This window comes from Salvelinus sp. IW2-2015, linkage group LG32, assembly GCF_002910315.2.
Source record: "Salvelinus sp. IW2-2015 linkage group LG32, ASM291031v2, whole genome shotgun sequence".
Lineage (NCBI taxonomy): Eukaryota > Metazoa > Chordata > Actinopteri > Salmoniformes > Salmonidae > Salvelinus > Salvelinus sp. IW2-2015.
The window spans coordinates 16,246,878-16,266,881 of record NC_036871.1 but is presented as its reverse complement, the minus strand read 5'-3'; the positions used below and the strand labels follow the sequence as shown (position 1 = coordinate 16,266,881).

The window sequence follows — 20,004 nt, the reverse complement described above, 5'->3', positions numbered from 1 at the left end:
TAAAGATGGAATCTGCAGTATGGGGCACGGCGCCACTGGCAGCCCTACCACTGTTGTTTTTGTTGCCGAGATGAGAAGCGTCTCACAAAATGGTTWAAAAAAAAGTCAGTACATATTGTGCTCTGCTATCACGCATGCAGTGATTGCCAAGGGGGAGAACAGTGTTCATGGTTTGCAGTAACTTCTTTGTTGTTGTAATATCGCAAACGGACGTGGCTGTTTCACCATTATGGATTCCAGCTTCAAGCCTCTGAGGTGTTGAAGAACTCATTCCTGAGAGAATAGTATCTTGCTGTGCCTTGCCTTGCCGTGCCTGAGTACTGCTAGRAGAAACACTGCTGCGCATACAGTACCTCCACATTTTTATGCTGTCACTSACTTTCATCTATAAGTATTCTATATCCGAGCACTGAGTAGCTACAGTATAGAAGGCTGATATACTCTGTCTTGTGTCTTAGTCCAGCCATCAACTCTCACCCCAGGAAAACAAGTACAGGCAGTTAAATGTCACCACTCTACTGACTGGGACTCACTGGTGATTACCTTGTTTCTGGAGGGAAAGGAAGGCAGCATTTCTAMATTTTCTCTTATGCTCTCCTGATCTACTTCCCCCGTTTCTTACATGTTCATATCATAGTATGCGTCCCAAATGCCACCCTATTTCCTACATAGTTTGATTCGGCTTTTATAGGGAATAGGCACTACTTGGGCCCTAGTCAAAAGTAGTGCACTTAATAGGGATAAAGGTGTAATTTGAGACGCAAACATAGAGAAACATATCCTCAGGCTGACTGTTCACTTTCCTTTGGGATTGGCTGTCTGTCAATCATCTCACACCATTCCCAAGACTGACTTCAACTTTCAACTTTATTGTCCCTGAGGAAATTGGTTTCGCAGCAATGGTCATACATGAAATACATCAAATCGTATATTGACAAATCTTTATTCCTACTATGTTATTCATTCATAGTCAGTGTCCCTGTGATGCCATAGTGAACACAGGGGCCACTGCAGTGACAGTACTTTACATCACACTAAAGGCTGTGATGAGAAACCATAAGCCTGTGGGCCCTCTATCTACAGCAAATGGCACCCTATTCCCTATATAGTGCACTACTTTTGACCAGATCCCTATGTGCCCCGGTGCCATTTGAGCCGAAGCCACAGTATACCACTGTAGAACTGTATGGCCTGGAGCACAGTACAGATGAATAACCTGGGATGATTTCCCTAGCCAGAGTGAATACAGTTATCCTGGGTGTTATTTTACATGTCCCTCTACTCAGATGTGTGTAGATGTATTAATACTGTATGTACTATGTAGTATTGATGTATAATTCATTGTGCTGCCGCAGTGTTAAGGTTTGGATATAGTTCTAGAGAGGGGATGTGTGAAGAAGAAATGAATAGCATTCCCGTGCACTGCGGCTGTTAAGAGACGAGCAATACCATGGCGCACTCGTTCAATAAACATAGTCAGGGATGTGTTCATGACCCCGTTGCATCAGAACCACTGGCGCAATCTGTTTAAACTTTGCTTGTGTTTGGCTCTTCAGTGCTATTTCAGCATTTGGTCGGGTCACAGGTGGTGATGGTATTGTTTTTTCAAGTTAGAGCGGCCATTGTTTTGTTGTACTGTGCATCTCTTGAGGGGAGATGTGGTTTGTGAAAGACTCAGCCCCCCCGAAGACATTAATCATAAGCAGATGTATCATCACAAACCTACAACTTTATTAGATATGTGTCTACGTCMCAAATGCCACCCTATTCTCTATATAGTGCACTACTTTTGACCAGAGCACTGATCAGAAGTAGTGCACAGGGTTCCAGTTTTATTTGATTTCTGAAAATCATTATGCCCTTGGAAAGCGTTTGGAAATAATGCCACTGCGAAGTAGAGGCACAGCGTATTGCACCATGGGAATTTTTAGAAGGAGAGTATTTGATTGTAAAATATTTTATATTGCAAGTTGAAGATGTATATAAGTTGCACTACTTTCCTGTTTCTTTATAGGGATTTATATGTAGTCAGTTCAACTTGATTACTGTACGCTATGCTCCAAGGGGCACTGCACGCTATGCTCCAAGGGGCACTGCACTGCACATGTCAAGCAGAACTGGTGCGATAGAATAGATGTTTATATATCTGTTACTCAATACTGGGCAACATTTTCTTAAGATTTAAACAAGAGTTTGTGTCAGTAACTTTCTGTTGAGAATTGGTACATGTAACAACAAACACATCTAAGATGTTAAGTTTTTTGCGTAGACCTCACACTATAAGAAAATACACCTCAGGAGAGGTTGTTATACTAACAGGAGAAAACCAGGAAGTGTGTTTCCTTTAGGACCTACACAGAGCAGGAAGTGTATTAACAGCCCACCATAGGAGGGAGAGCGAGGTGGGAACCTTGTAGCTTTTCCCAAGTCAAGTAGCAGGAATGTTTGTCATTAAGGTCCTGTATGCCAGTAAGGACTGATATAAGAGCTTTGCTGCGGTGGACATTATACACAGRACAGGAAGCTGAAAGGGAGAAAGAAACATGGCGCTCTGCCGGAGAAATACCCCTTTTATAAGGAGAGCATACRTGCCCTGGTAGCTTGTGTACAGGCAGAATCGTCTTTGGTGAGCCTTAAGGCGTCAGCATGCTTCAGTTCGGCTGGAGGCTAACTGAGCGAGTGTGCTCGTATACTCCCTTAAAAGACCTTCGCTTGAAAATGGAAAAAAGAAAAGTGTCAATAGTACCGTTTGTCTGTTTTGAGACGCCGTAGCCAATATACACTTCCTCAAAATAGTCCGAAATAACTCAAGAAATCTGTCATTCATTTTGACGTTTTTGCCAAGAAGATCTTAGTTGCAATTTTACATCTTAGATGTTTGGTCCAATATTTCTCAATAAATAAATGTGCATGAAAACAAGTCGTCTCTCGTTGAATGATAGACTTTATTAAAGAATCCCTACTATTGACCAATCACCGAGGAAGGGGCATAGACTTCGGCTTGCCTCCAGAAAAAATGTATGTGCCCAAACAGCCGAAAAATCCAAGTCCAAAACGAACAAAAATGTCACACCGTCGGCATAATACACTACATGGCCAAAAGTATGTGTGTGTGTATGTGCTCGTTGAACATCTCATTCCAAGATCATGGGCATTAATAAGGAGTTGGTCCCCCCTTTGCTGTTATAACAGCCTCCACTCTTCTGGGAAGGATTTCCACTCAATGTTGGAACATTGCTGCAGGGACTTGCTTCCATTCAGCCACAAGAGCATTAGTGAGGTTGGGCACTGATGTTGGGCGATCAGACCTGGCACGCAGTCAGCGTTCCAATTCATCCCAAAGGTGTTCGATGGGGTTGAGATCAGGGCTGTGTGCAGGCCAGTCAAGTWTTTCCACACCAATCTTGACAAAYGATTTCTGTATGGAGCTCACTTTGTGCATTGGGTCATTGTCATGCTGAAACAGGAAAGGGCCTTCCCCAAACTGTTGCCACAAAGTCGAAGCACAGATTCACCAAGAATGTCATTGTATGCTGTAGCGTTAATTAAGATTTCCCTTCACTCAGGGAGCCTAGCCCGCACCCTGAAAAACAGCCCCAGACCATTATTCCTCCTCCACCAAACTTTACAGTTGGCACTATGCATTCAGGCAGGTAGCGATCTCCTGGCATCCGCCAAACCCAAATTCTTCTGTTGAACTGTCAGTTGGTGAAGCGTGATTCTTCACTCCAGAGAACACGTTTCCACTGCTCCAGAATCCAATGGCGGCGAGCGTTACACCACTCCAGTCAATGCTTGGCATTGCGCATGGTGATCTTAGTCTGATGTGCGGCTGCTCGGCCATGGAAACCCATTTCATGAAGCTCCCAACAAACAGTTATTATGCTGACGTTGCTTCCAGAGGCAGTTTGGAATTCGGTAGTGTGCGCTTCAGCACTCGGCAGTCCAGTTCTGTGAGGTTGTGTGTCCTACCACTTCGCTGCTGAGCCGCTGTTGCTTTCAGACGTTTCCACTTCACAATAACACCACTTACAGTTGACCGGGGCAGCTCTAGCAGGGACAAAATTTGACAAACTGACTTGTTGGGAATGTGGCATCCTATGACGTGCCACGTTGAAAGTCACTGAGCTCTTCAGTACGGGCCATTCTACTGCCAATGTTTGTCTATGGAGACTGCATGGCGGTGTGCTCGATTTTATACACCTGTCTCTACACCAGACTCTAGCGAACTGTTTCGGCTGGAAAGCATGCGGACGCCTTTATYCTTGCTTCGTCCCAAATGGCACCCTATTCCCTAAATTGTGCACTACTTTTGACCATATCTCATAGCCATAGCCCCAAGTATAACTTCTACTATGTAGTTCAGGGTTAATGTCATAAAAGAGATGAAGTAATTGATATGACCCACAGTATGTGACCTACTCATGTCTATGGCACTATAGTATTTACAGTATGTGTTATTATTATCATTGTGGACAGTCATACCCTGTTCTACCAAGGGGGGAGATGTGCTGTCTGAACTGCCCTAGTCTGTCTCAAAATGAGAGAGCCAGAATATTATTTTTATTTCCTCTGAGCTATAAAATCTTCCAGCGCCCATTTGGCCGCTTGACTGAGAAGGAAAACAAACCTGCAGCTGCATAAATATACAGCGGAATTCATTTTCTAATTGCCTTCGCTTTCAAAACTACGGCCCATCAGAAATTTCAATTTAACTGTGCAGCGTAAAATGAGTCTGCCAGAAGCTTCATGAAACCCAGGGGAGAAGTCAGCCATTTCCTCCACCCTGAGAGCCATGACTGACTTCTGTCAACTTAATCATACTGTGGAATGACAGCACCATTCCCTCCACCCAGCTCTAAAACGACTTGCATGTCGTTAACCATTTGTTTACACTTTCTTCAGTCATGTTACAGTACCTCATTGGCTAGCTAGCTAACAWCCTGGTAACTTTACCAGTATATCCAAACATTTGGGGGCATAGAAAGRAAGGGGATATCTTGTTCATGAGATCAATGATCCTAGTGATGAATTCTTGACATATCTTGCATGTCATCACAAACCTTACGTTTTTAAAGAGAGCGTGTACAATTTTCAATGTAATGCATCGCAATAGGAAAATAGTGCTTTTACACAATGTAGAAATCCTTATAGTCCACAAATGACTTGGTACTGGTACCCTGTGTATATAGCTAGGTTATCGTTACTCATTGTATATATATTCCTGGTGTTCTTGTTTTCTGTTTTTCTCAGCGTTTTTGGGAAGGGCCTGTAAGTAAGCATTTGACTGTTAGTCTACACCTGTTGTTTTTTGAAGCATGTGACATATAACATTTTATTTGATTTTGATTTGACTGGTATTTGTGTCAGCRTTTTAGCTTTTATAATAAGCAAATGTCTTCACAGTGTTACATATTTGTTTCTAGGGCACAAGATGTACTTCAAAAGTAGCTAGAATTCATATAGGCCCAATATACAGTACATTCGGAAAGTATTCAAACCCCTCGACYTTTTCACAAATCGTTTTCTTTCCTGATCAATCTACTCCCATAATGMCAACGCAAAAACAGGTTTTTAGACATTTAGACACAAGTATTCAAACCCTTTACTCAGTACTTTGCTGAGGCATCTTTGGCAGCAATTACAGCCTCGAGTCTTCTTGGGTATGACGCTACAAGCTTGGCACACTTGTATTTGGGGAATTTCTCCCATTTTTCTCTGCAAATCCTCTCAAGCTCTGTCAGGTTGGATGGGGAGCGTTGCTGCACAGCTATTTTCAGGTCTCTCCAGAGATGTTAGATYGGGTTCAAGTCCAGGCTCTGACTGGGMCACTCAAGGACATTCAGAGAATTGTCAGGAAGCCACTCCTGTGTTGTCTTGGCTGTGTGCTTAGGGTCGTTGTCCTGTTGGAAGGTGAACCTTCGCCCCAGCCTGAGGTCCTGAGCGCTCTGGAGCAGGATCTCTCTAGACTTTGCTCCATTCATCTTTCCCTCCATCCTGACTGGTCTCCCAGTCCCTGCTTCTGAAAAACATCCCCACAGCATGATGCTGCCACCACCGTGCTTCACTGTAGAGATGGTGCCAGGTTTCCTCCAGATGTGACACTTGGCATTCAGGCCAAAGAGTTCAATCTTGCTTTCATCAGACCAGAGAATCTTGTTTCTCATGGTCTGAGTCCTTTAGGTGCCTTTTTTTGGCAAACTCMAAGCGGGCTGTTATGTGCCTTTACTGAGGAGTGGCTTCCATCTCATAGCAAAGGGTCTGAATACTTATGTAAATAAGGTATTTCTGTTTTTATTTTTAATACATTTGCAAACATTTCCAAAAACCTGTTTTCGCTTTGTCATTGTGGGGTATTGTGTGTAGATTGAGATTGTTATTTTAATTTAATCAATTTTAGAACAAGGCTGTAACATAACAAAATGTGGAACAAGTCCAGATGTCTGAGTGCACTGTAGGCTGTATCTCAATCAATAATATAAATCGTCATTTCTGGCGCTCCTAAATTTCATGTGGTGCTCCTAACTTTTAAATTGGGAGCACCAGTGCTACCAATGAAATGTTTTAATTTAGAGCCCTGGTTGCGACATCGTTGAAACAGCATTGAGCTTTTTGTGGAGTTTATAGGCTTTGGTACTGTGTTACACTATGAAAATGCAACTCGGCTGGGTTAATATGGGCAGCCTTGTAACAGTATTTATAGAGAGAGCAAGTGAAAGAAAATGATTTATGTTGAAATTGGGTTTATCGTGCTGTAATTGGTATTTTTTTAAGGGCGTTCCTATGTTTATTGCGTTGGTGGTGTCGTAGCTGTAGCTTTAAGTTAAGAATACTTTCTCTCTCTGTGGSCTAGTCCATCATGGTCCACTGCCAAATTTCATAACCTCTCCTGGATATTGTGGTTGGTCCGACTTGCCCTCTCCGTCTGTAACCTTTTCCCACAATKACTGTGTATATTTCACAAGGTCTTGAGTTAACATTTGACATCTGGTAACATTTGTCATAATCCTGTGACTCCTAAACCCCCAGATAGACTGCTAATGGAATGTCACAGAGGACTACATGCTCTGTTCTAGCCTACTTGGCAACAATGGTGTCGGCCATCACTATAGTCCCTGTCGGTATTCGCGTATTAATAAGGAATTCCACGCCCACAAATTGGGGAAAACCAACATTATTTCCCATTGACCCCCATTGTAAAAGAGGCAACTTTGTTGTCMATTTTTTTTGTAGTTATACAGAAATAACAAAACATAACAAAAAGCTGATGTGTTGTTTATGTAGCCAGGTGRAAAAATCTCGACCTACGGTTCGCAACACTACCACGTATGGAAATAGAGCCTGCGAGATGAGCCATGTGGCTCGGTATGAGAAATGTGGGGACGTGGTGTCCTGGTATGGCTGCACGWAGCTAGCTATGTGTGTGGAAAAGATGTAAGACATTTTACTTGTTTTGTACAGTCCGTTTGTAATTCCACTCACGTGTAACTTACTTACGTGTAACAGTATAGTCGGTTTGTTTGTGTTGTAGGTCTTGGGAAACTCAAGTGGTTGCTAGCATCGTCGTGGAAAGGGGCATGAGGGAAGCCCTACAATATTACGTTTGAGAACRCTAGGGAGCAGGCAATGTTTAAAAGGAATCTTTAGACATGTTGTACTTTTCTTAAATTTAGTTTTGTAATTGACTAAAGCAAGCATACAGCAAGAAAACGTTTGAAACGGTCAAGTTTTTGCTGTGAGCCAATGGGGTAACCTAGGTAACCACAGGTTGTTTTCCCCACAGGCTGGCAGGGTTGCGACGTTCTATCTGATACTGACTAGGTCTATCTAGAGACTACTTTAGTGAGAACCACAGAGCATTGGGAGAATTCACTTGAAAGGGCCATTCTGGGATTCAAACAACGAAGTGGTCATCATGACACGTTTTTCGTAAACAGCTGAGTGATGGGGCTGGAGAAATGTAACAACTCTCAAATTCTTAGACCCATCCATGAGATTAAAAATACCCCAATCCAAAAATGGATGTACCAATCCCAGATTTACCCTTTTAACATGTTTAAGATTAGTAAGCATGTTCTTTTCTTGGTGTATATATCGTGAAGGGCACACATGCAGTGTTCCATCACATGATGGAGGGTAAAACAAGTTAATTAACTCCTGTATCTGTATTGTTTCATCCTCCTCTAGGAGAATAGAGACCTGGGTTGAATGCTCCCTCTGTGTGATTTCATGTGATTTGATTCCCCAGCTCTGAGGCTGTTATTATTAAATCTGCTCCATTATATTCATTTAGGCCTGTAAGAAAAAGCCCTCAGCTCCAAAGGAACATATTGGTCACATCGTATCACAAACGCACAAGAAGATATGAAACAGCTAGCCAAGCAGCGTCTCTGAGTCTACTTCCCAAATGGCACTCTATTCCATATAGGGCTCTGGTTAAAAGTAGTGCACTATATAGGAAATAATGTGCCATTTGGGACACACAATGAGGTTCTGGAGCTACAGTGAGTGACATCACACCACAGGGGGTCGCGTCAACCTTGTTCGGTCTACTAGCTTGCAGATGAATAGAAAAGGCAATTGAATGTGGGCCCACTCAGGATTGTGTGTGTGTATGCATGTACCAGAGGGCAATTAATTCCCACATTCAGTGTGAGTAAACACACAGCTAATCCCCCTCCATTCAGGCAGAGGGCTTTCAGATACCCAGCAGGAATCACACACACTCCCACACACACTCACCTACACACATAAACATAGTCATGAGCAAGGCAGATTCAGCAACATACGATGTTGACACACAAAATATTGGTTTCAGGATAGGAGAATGGTTAAAATAGTAAGATAATAATGTGTTGAGATGGAAAAGCCTCTGCAAGATAGAGGAAGTGCAGTTCTGAAAGAACAGATTGAATAACATACACATAAACCAGGCCAGATATATCAGACTGGCATCAGTTAGTTAATCCACCTTTCCATCCACATATGTATATGTGATAAACCCTAATCCAGTGTTTGACCTCTTGCTAATATCTTGATCTGCTTTACAGATTTCCATTTCTGCTTTTTAGATGCAGTGGTTACGTCCCAAATGGCACCCTATTCCCKATATAGTGCACAATTTGTTGCCCATAGGCCCATTTGGTCAAATGTGTGCATTATATAGGGTGCCCTTTGGGATGGAACCTGTGTTTTTCAAGCTGCTTTTTAGATACGTAGTTCTTTCAGTATAGTATATTGATTACCAGACCCGTTATTAACAGTTTATTACAGGGTGTTTCTTCAATATTCAACAAACCATTATGTAATATGTTACTGTTGGTTAAATATGTGGCTATAGATTTTAACGATCAACTACCGTCTCCCATCTGCTCCTCTCTGTGACGGAGTCATCTTAGTTAATCTATAAGGAAGACATGCTGTTCTGTTCTCTCCTTAATCCAGGGCTCCTGGCAACAGCCTATGGGGCTTTGGTTTGGGGAGGCAGTTAACTTGCCTAAAATTCCCAGGTTTTCCAGAATTCCTAATTGTCGGATTCCGGACTTCCTCCTTATTCCCCCCCTCGGCGTACACATCACGGACAAACTGAATTGGTCCACCCACAATGACAGCATGGTGAAGAAGGCGCAGTAGCGCCTCTTCAACCTCAGGAGGCTGAAGAAATTCGGCTTGTCACCAAAAGATGCACAATCGAGAGCATCCTGTCGGGCTGTATCACCGCCTGGTACGGCAACTGCTCCGCCCACAACCGTAAGGCTCTCCAGAGGGTAGTGAGGTCTGCAGTACGCATCACCGGGGGCAAACTACCTGCCCTCCAGGACACCTACACCACCCGATGTCACAGGAAGGCCATAAAGATCATCAAGGACAACAACCACCCGAGCCACTGCCTGTTCACCCCGCTATCATCCAGAAGGCGAGGTCAGTACAGGTGCATCAAAGCAGGGACCGAGAGACTGAAAAACAGCTTCTATCTCAAGGCCATCAGACTGTTAAACAGCCATCACTAACATTGGGTGGCTGCTGCCAACATACTGACTCAACTCCAGCCACTTTAATAATGGAAGAATTAATGGGAAAAAAATGTTTCACTAGCCACTTTAAACAATGCAACTTATTATAATGTTTACATACCCTACATTACTCATCTCATATGTATATACTGTACTCTATACCATCTACTGCATCTTGCCTATGCCGTTCTGTACCATCATTCATTCATATATTTGTATGTACATATTCTTCATCACTTTACACTTTATAAGGTAGTTGTTGTGAAATTGTTAGGTTAGATTACTCGTTGGTTATTACTGCATTGTCGGAACTAGAAGCACAAGCATTTCGCTACACTCGCGTTAACATCTGCTAACCATGTGTATGTGACAAATAACATTTGATTTGATTCCGGGGATCTTCCAAACTGGGATTTCTAGAAAAACTGGGAATTTTGTGAAAGTTATCTGAATTTGTCAACCCTAATCCTGTCTGAATGTAGGAGAGTATGCCTCTATGGCCATCGTCTTAGCCCCCTTTGGCTTTAGTCCCCTTTGCCTTCATTGGTTAGGTTGTTGGTGTTGTGTACAGCTCAATACCAGTCAGTCAAGTAACAAAACATTCCTAAAAAGTTTTTGACGCTCTTAGCTGCCTTGACAACTCTTAAGGTTTAAAACTGAATAGAGGGTTGCATGAATGTGAGTTGGATGTGGGATGAGGTGGGTGAGGATGTCAATACGTTGAATAAGTGATATTAGTGTCAAATGGCTTCCTATGCCCTATATAGTGCACTACTTTTGACCTGTAGTAGCACTTTAATAGGAAATAGGTTGCCATTCGGGATGCAGACTTTGCCTCCTATCCTTCCCTACTAGCATATGATAAGCCTCCAATCTCTTTACTGTATCTGTCTATCTGTTTGTATGCTGGATTAGGATTACACCTGTTTATCACACACACACACACTGCATATATTGCCTCACTGAAACAAAATGGCGGAATACCATTACAGAATGTATTCCTTCAAAGTGCCCATGCATTTTGTAGCTTGTCTTTTTATCTAGAGGCTGCTCCATTTGTGAATAATGTGGCTAAATGTTCATGACCCTACCCAGAGAGACAGAACTCCTCTGGGGGTTGGTTTGCATCTGAACTCAACAGACAACGGCACCAAACTGATTAGCAGAGAACCATAGAACCTGTGGCTCAGTCTGATACACAGACACACACACTATAATATATAATAGAGACAGGTCAGCACCGCAGATTCCAAATGATGGTAAATTGCCTGTTAAACGTATGCCTGGTCACTCAGGGACAGTTGGATGGACGTCTAGCCGTCTGTTCTGCCTCATATTGACCATGTCTGGTGTTTGTCAGAATGATGTCATCCACTCTCCTCTCATATCTGGTGCCAGACGGGCGTAGTCCTTATTGGAGCTGAATCCCACCAACAGGGGCTTCTCCATAGAGATGCATTACATTAGTGTTCTATTTAATCATATGGGCTTCCCTCTGGGGTCACTGGTTGAAGTCTTGGTCTGTGACAGGCACGTAACCCTGGTAGTATAAATACAATCGTATCACAAAGTACAATGTGTTTTTTATCCATCATAAACACTTAACATTCTTAGGTCCATCMACATACGTAATGCACTTATATTGCATTACTGGTAAAAGAGCTTAGACAGCTGTTGCAGTGATTTACACAAACAGTATGTGCTTCACATGAACCTTTAATGGCGCTGGCCCCATGTATTTTTTACATAATTCCCTCCAGAAATTCCCCTTTGGCCCCATCAGTTCTGGATCCATCCAGCTGAGAACTGTTTGACATTTGGCTTGAGTTCTCCTGTGGACTGACTAGGTTCACTTTGCACACTACCACTGACCCTTTAACCCTGACAGCATGCCCACCCACATTTACAGTGTTTCCCCTATATACATATAGCAGCGGTACCCCGCCGCTACTCCAAAAAATATTATAGAAAAATCATATTGAGATATATATATATATAGTGCATTCGGAAAGTATTCAGATGCACCTGATGTTTGTAGAAACATCTCAAGGATGATCAATGGAAACAGGATGCACCTGAGCTCAATTTCGAGTATCACAGCAATGGGTGTGAATACTTATGTAAATAAGGTATTTCTTATTTTAGTTTTTATACATTTGCAAAAAAAAAAAAACTATTTTGCTTTCTCGTTATGGGCTATTGTGTGTAGATTGATGAGGAAACATTTTTATTTAATCAATTTTATAATAATATGATTTATGCCGAGATGCGCTTTTAAGATCAGAGTGACATTTTACAACATATATTTGTAGAATTTGATGCATTCAGAGTCTTTTGAGGTTAAATGTAGATGGGCAATCTCATGCTTCAGCCTATTTATTTAAAGCCACTATGCTTAATCAGTTGGGCTACTGGTTATAATGACTTTAAAGGGAGCATTTTATTTCAGATGGTGTCAACATCATTTAATTTAAATTACTTTTGGTGTAGAATATCCTTTTAAAAAGTCACCCAAAGTGACCCTCTCACTGTTGTTCTACAGAAAAATCCTCCCGGGTGGGTATAACCCGGAGAAGCCCTATGGGTCCTGGTCGAAAGTAGTGCACTATATAGGGAATTTGGTGCATGTTCTGCCCTACTCTTTCCTCCAGAACACAGCATTAGCTCACCCTAAATTGGGTTGTATTATGGCATCAACTAGCTGGGGAGAGGAAAGGATTATAAACAATCGAATAAACTCTTTGATTAAAGACCTTTGAACTGTGGACTCCTGTTGCCAGGCAACACTGCACACATCTGAGGCCAGGCCATGCAGGGCTGTGGCTCATCTCTACTCACAAGGCCCCAGCTCCAGAGCTGGGCTCAAATACTTGTTTTGCCCTGTTTATTGAGCTTGCCTGGAGAAAGGGAACCAATGGAAAAGTCCCAAAAAGGGCCAATCCTTGCTCACTTTCTAGGCAGGGTAAAGCAAACCCTCTGAGTATGTGATAGATTTCTAAAAACGACCAGGTCTGCTCTCCTCTCTGGCTAGATGTYTGGACCTGATCATAGGGAGATAGTAGGAGGTGAACACAGAGTGTTTGATGGTGACACTGTTGAATGTAGCTCCGTGCCTGTCTGTGTGGGAGTGCTGAGATACTGTAGAGAGGGAATCCACGAAGTGGTCATCTCTACACAATCCACATTTGAATCATGTTGAGAGGAGAGGGATGCTGAGATGTAGGCAGAGGCTGCTGGCTGGCTTTTGTTAAGCTGGCCAGGTCTTTGTTAGGATCCCAAATCCCATTTAGGTCTAGGCTGTGTCACAAATGGCATCCAATTCCTATACCCTTCAAACTCCACTCTGGACCTCAAAGCCAGTTCCTTCGTTTCATTGTTCCCCTTTAATCAGGGACTGATTTAGAGCTGGGACACCAGGTGTGTGCAATTAGTTATCAGGGTGAACAGAAAACCAGCAGCCTCTGGACCTCGTAGGGTAAGAGTTGAATACCCCTGCCCTATATATTGAACTAGAGCCCTATTGACCCTGGCCAATAGCAGTGCACTATATAGGCAATAGGGTGCCATTGGGGATGCATGCATAGTTTGGGACAGACAGCCTTTTGATGAACACTGTTCTGAGACTAGGAGTGGATGGATGGCTGTCATATTTAGCCACTCAGGAATGGCATTCTGACAGGGACGTGACCCCTGTTCAAAGTTAAGACCTTACTGACCTGAAATGTTATCATGAATGTTATTTAAGGAAAGATTGGAAGATGATTACAGTTTAGTTGTAGTGGTAAAAAAGTGATAGATGTTAGATGTGACAATATATTGAATACGTGTGAGTTAGTTAAACGATCCCATCTTGTTTTCACAATTTTCCGATCACACTTCTTCTGATCTCATTGTGTATTCTCTCGCCGTTCACCCAGCCGTCAACGACGCTCCATATGGATGTGTTATGTGTGGTTGTTTACCTAGTCTCTCCAACACACTGCGTAATCTTTCAAATGTTCTCCTTTTCCTACCGAGATACCTGGAGCGGCGGAGAGTAAGAAAAGCTTGCTCGATTAAATCACTCACACGCAGGCAGGTGGTGACAGTTTTGTCAGATCACCAGCGAGAGAAACCATTATTATGCTAGAGACGGGCCCATTCCTACGTTGGCAGGCATCCCCCTTCATTCTCAATACGTCTCTCACGTGAGAAGATGTCACATTTGGGCTCCTAGATTATTAGATCAAAGTGGCTGTCACAAATGGCACACTATTCCCCATTTGGTGCACTACTTTTGGAAATAACGTGCCGTTTGGGACGCAACCCGTGTGTTGGGAAATGGAGGGGAAAAAACTAATCTGAGGATGAAACGCACACTTTCATCAGCTGCTGTTGGCCGCAATTCCCGTCAACTGGAGGGGGAACCGTCTTGGTATTCCCTCAGAAACACAGGTAGGTAACACTCAATTATGTAAGCTAAGAGTTCTATTGGCTTTGCTCATCTCATCTTTTTATGTTTTGGTGTTCAAACGTTCTGATCTATACATCAAAAGCGTCACATGTTGGTTACGTTTCCCACCAACAAATATTATGAATTGCATCTACTACATTTTAACAACGGTAGTCTGACATTTATTGATTATTTGAAGTGTGTTCATTAGTACAGTACAGTAGCTTCCCGGCTATTAAAATAAATGTAATTTGTCTCTGTTTGAAATGTTCTGAGAAGAGAATACTGTGATGCCATCTAGTTAATCATTAATGAAAGGGCCTCTTTAAACGAACAGCCCGCTGAGTGTTCCCTCTCTCCCTCCGCACCATGTGATGTCTCCTGCCTTGTAGATAATATCAGCTGTGTCATGATGCCTCAGGGGAGCTCTGGGAAGGTAAAGCTTTGTTGTGTGATATTAAAGTTGATGCTATTAGTAAATTGTATATCAATCAAATGTATTTATAAACCCCTTTTTACATTAGCAGATTTCACAAAGTGCTTATACAGAAACCCAGCCTAAAACCCCAAACAGCAAGCAATGCAGATGTAGAAGCACGGTGGCTAGGAAAAACTCCCTAGAAAGGCAGGAACCTAGGAAGAAACCTAGAGAGGAACCATGCTCTGAGGGGTGGCCAGTCCTCTTCTGGCTGTGCCGGGTGGAGATTATAGCACTACATGGCCAAGATGTTCAAACGTTCATAGATGACCAGCAGGGTCAAATAATAATTATCACAGTGGTTGTAGAGGGTGCAACAGGCCAGTGCCTCCGGAGTAAATGTCAGTTGGTTTTTCATAGCCGAGCATTGAGTTCGAGACAGCAGGTGTGGTAGCGAGAGAGAGTCGAAAACAGCAGGTCCGGGACAATTAATACTGTTATTGATGGGACTGACTTGTATTCAAATCCCACTCTACTAGACTTGTATATGTACCTGGCACATGTGTATGATCCAATGGCTTGAATCCACACAATGCCTCCCATTTGCAGTGATACACCAGGAAACATTTCCTGCACTGCAGGGGGTTTACGCTTTCAGGATCTTTGGCTGATGTTCCAATTCCATGCTCGAGGATGCAGTTCGGCTCTGCCCAACTTGACTCTTTAGAACTGTAATTCTGTGAATTCTGTCGTCAACATTTCTGGTCGCGCTGACACAATGATTGGCACACTGCTTGCACCAGTGTGGTGTATAATGTTGTGGGCTGGATGCTGGAGAGGGCCTCGGGTAGTCAGGTAACATCAGTCGCCAAAGGGGGAGATGGAGAGGAGCTCTATCGCAATGAGTCTTCCCACAATTCCTCACATCCTCCTTCTCAACCATATTGAAGGAGAAGGCCCATGGTTCCTCCACCCAGACTACCTTCTCCGATGCATTTTGAGAAGGAGTTGAGGAGATGACATAAGAGTAATTGAGGAAAGATGAATTGGGAAAGAGCCAGGGAGTGCATTGTGTGTGGAGTCCCCTTACAGGAAATGGGGAGCAGATCTGTGAGCCCAGTGCCTAGTGTAGCCTCCCTCCCTCTCTCCGTGGCCTCAGGTTTCACCCAGCATTCGAGAGGGGATGTAGCGCTTAAGCTGTCCTCTGCGGTCAGCCAATTAAAAAACATGACGGCTACAGGCCAAAACGCATTGGTTTTAACAAGAAACAAATTGATCAACTTCCACTGTCCTCCCAGAGTTGCTGAATTTCCTCTTCACATCAGCAGTCAGAAAGCCAGCCCTGCGTCTGAACCAGGCATTTAATTCACCCTCATCTTCCCAACTCCTGGCTGTGACAGAGAGGGGGCACGGTTAGGTGGCATCAGTCTGTGAATATTACAAGGTGGAAAGAGCTGTCTCCCTAATCTCTTGCTCCAGAACCAAATCAGCTAAGACATATGTCTCCCTAAAGCACATTACATGTTGAAAAGTGCTTATTGTATTTGTGACATTTTTCCCCTGTTTACCTTGTGAATTCATTCCAGGTCTGCAGTGAAAGTTTCTTTACAGTCTCAAATTCTTCCATTTGACTCACAAAGGTTCTCATTTGAATATTAATAATTGAGGGAAATATTGGCGCTGTAGATATGATCTTTCTTATTATAACTCACTGATTATTTAGTCTGGTTTTTTTTTTCAGCTTAATGAAAACTCACTCCCAAAGCAGCCTCTCTGCTATTTGGTGTATTTCACTCACCATGGCAGAGCTGTGCAAAGCAGTCAAATTTGTTCAACATGTGAAATGAGTTGACAGGTTTGCAGTGGAGATAAATCACATAACATTTCCTTCCAAAATGATTTGGTGTGTGTTGTGTGTGTTTCTCTTCCAAACGGAATTGAAATGGCCCTGGTGGTGGTTTGCGTTCAGAGCCCTCCTCTAATGAAAATAAGGCTGCTTCCCAAATGGTACTGTATACCCTACATAGTGCACTACTTTTGGCCAGAGCTCTATGGTGCACTATATGGGGAATAGGGTGCCATTTGAGATGGAACCTAACTGTTGTGGGCTTAGGGGACCGCCGTTTCACCCACTCACTTCAAAGTAATTACTTCTGTTGCCCACAAAAGTTCCCTCAAAAAGTAGTTTTCTTTATTTAATTAAATTAGATGATTTAAACTGAAAATTCTTCTTCTTTTTTTTTAATTAGGGCTGAAGACAATCTAAGGCCCAGTGGGTTTTCATTCAGAAGATTGAATAAATAAAAGAAGCCTATCTGGCGTAGCAAGCTTGTTTTGGATTTTGACTTGAAGAATGTTTGTCTTGAATTTGAATGTATTGATATCTGAGAATCKATTGCTTTCTTTTGTGAGGCCTTAGAAATGAGTTAGCAGGAGGGTGAATGAAAGGTTATGAAGCTAGCATCTGCTGTTGGGAGATTGCTGAGGCAATAACTGCCTACACATACCACACAACCCAATCACTCCTTTCAAATCACTCATTTGCTATGCTAATCTGGTRTTGTCTGAAGTAGGTCTAGTTCAAAGTAAAGGACATGATTAAGCAGTATTCAGTTTTGACATTGAAACATGAAATCAATTAGTGCTAAGCAATTTGAGAACGGTCCGGTTTTGGTTCGATTATGAAAGAAATATTCACGTTTTCGGTTTCGATAATAATGCTGTAACAACACAGAATAAAACAATTCATTAAAGTCTCATGATAGTGACTGCCCATTACTGCTTATCACTTAAACCATCATTTATTTTACTTTAATAAAATATTTCAGTTATGCATATTACATTTTTCTTATTTGATGACTTTATTATTTCATTCAGTCATCATCTCATCTCTCTAGAGCTGCTGCCTATGATGTCTGACAAAATCACTATTTTAGTAGTTCTTCAAGGAAATAAGGCATACTTTTTTATGCCTTTTTTTTAATACCAACTATCAATCACTTAGATCATCCATGTTCAGGTGGAGAGATACAGTACCTCGCTAAGCCACTGCACTCTGTCCTTCTCGATCACGTGTTTCCTCTTATCTCAGTGTCTGCCCCACACAGACAGGACAAGTAGAGGCGCAATGGATTATGGTCATTGTATGTAATTATCGTGTTTTCTGCACTAAACTATGTAGAATGTTGGCTCCCTTCTGCATCGCAGAGTTGGGGCTTGATCTGATTTCTCTCTAGAGAAACTGCATATTGAGCTCACAAAAAAAGGAACTAAATGGAATTCAAATAATTCAATTGATGTGGGCCACTTAGTTGTTTAAAACTCTAAATATATTCAAATAATTGGTTAATCATAACTGATAAGCTGTGTGTCGATTCTCTTGTAGTTTTCATAACGTCAACAGCATTTAAAAAAATGAACCACTCTGCCCTTGGAGAAATGAAAACAAAGAGATACCACTACCTGTAAGCACTTTCTAGCACAGATTGAGTCATGTGTGCCTAGATCATCAGTCACTGTCATACCCCAGCAGTTCCACATAGGAAACCTAAGATTAAAGGAATCATAATTAGTCTTAATTTGTGACATTTCCAAGGTCTTTCAGATTGTGGGGCTATTAAGATGAATATCAATTTCCTGTCTCACTGCTGAGAAGATCCAGACCCAGAACAGGTCAGTTTTCACTGCAGAGGTTTGACAGCTGCTGTCACAAGCAGGGCTGCGTCCCAAATGGTACCCAATTCCCTTTATAGTGCACTACTTTTGACCAGATTGAATAGTGAATAGGGTGCCATTTGGGACGCATTCCAGGGCTCCTGTGGGAGAGAGGAGGGACGTGAGGGTGACTGGTTGAGGAGGGGCCCCCTGGTGCAATTCAGAACAGGCTACAGAGGCCCTTTGGTTGGTGGTTGGGAGAATGAGAGTCCATGACTGGAGAGCAGGGCCAGTTAGAGGCATAGTGTTGCCAGGTCTGTCGGTTGGGGTCCAGGGTGTTTTCCTGTGTACGCGTGTGTAGCTGCAGGTTGTAGCATGATTATCCCTCTTTCTCTTCTCTCTTTGATCTGTGATCACTGACACAGGCTGGTGTAGGGCCTCAGTAGCTGAGAGGGACAGGTGCTGATGTTACGTGCCTTTACAGAAGGATAGGCTGGGATAAAAAGGCAGGATTTGGCAGACTTGACAGGGTCCACAAAGGAACCAAGTATTTGATTAATCTGTAGCGTGTACAGTAAGGAATGTGTCCAAAATGGCACCCTATGCCCTATACCGTGCACTACTTTTGACCAGCGCGGTCAAAAGTAGTGCACTATGTAGGGAATAGGGTGCCATTTGGGACGAAACCCAGAGGTTCCAGGGGTGGTTGTGGGCGAATGTATAACAGATGTTATGGTCATGGCTGGAGATATTTAACTCTTACAATCAACTCAAGGTTACACAACCAGGAACTGAACTTAGAAAAATACATACAGTGCATTCGGAAAGTATTCAGACCCCTTGACTTTTTCCACATTTTCTTGTTACAGCCTTATTCTAAAATGGATGAAATAGTTTTTTCTCCCTCATCAAGCTACACACAATACCCCATAATGACAAAGCAAAACAGGTTTTTATAAATTGCATATTTATAAAAAATTCTAAACTGAAGTATCACATTTACGCAGTACTTTGTTAAAGCACCTTTGGCAGTGATTACAGTCTTGAGTCTTCTTGGGTATGATGCTACAAGCTTGGCACATCTGTATTTGGGGAGTTTCTCCCATTCTTCTCTGCAGATCCTCTCAAGCTCTTTCAGGTTGGATGGGGAGCGTTGCTGCACAGCTATTTTCAGGTCTCTCCAGAGATGTTTGATCGGGATCAAGTCTGGGCTCTGGCTGGGCCACACATGGACATTCAGAGACTTGTCCCGAAACCACTCCTGCGTTGTCTTGGCCTTGTGCTTAGGGTCGTTGTCCTGTTGGAAGGTGATCCTTCGCCCCAGTTTGAGGTCCTGAGCACTCTGGAGCAGGTTTTCATCAAGGAACTCTCTGTACTTTTCTCTGTTCATCTTTCCCTCCATCCTGACTAGTCTCCCAGTCCCTGCTGCGGAAAAACATTCCCACAGCATGATGCTGCCACCACCACCATTCTTCACCGTAGGGATG

The 20,004-nt window shown here is 42.8% G+C and overlaps 1 protein-coding gene across 1 annotated transcript in view; it reads left to right on the top strand.

Moving 5' to 3' along the window:
- LOC111956389 (partitioning defective 3 homolog) overlaps window positions 1-20,004 on the top strand; it is a 253,578-nt gene that overhangs the window by 191,765 nt on the left and 41,809 nt on the right.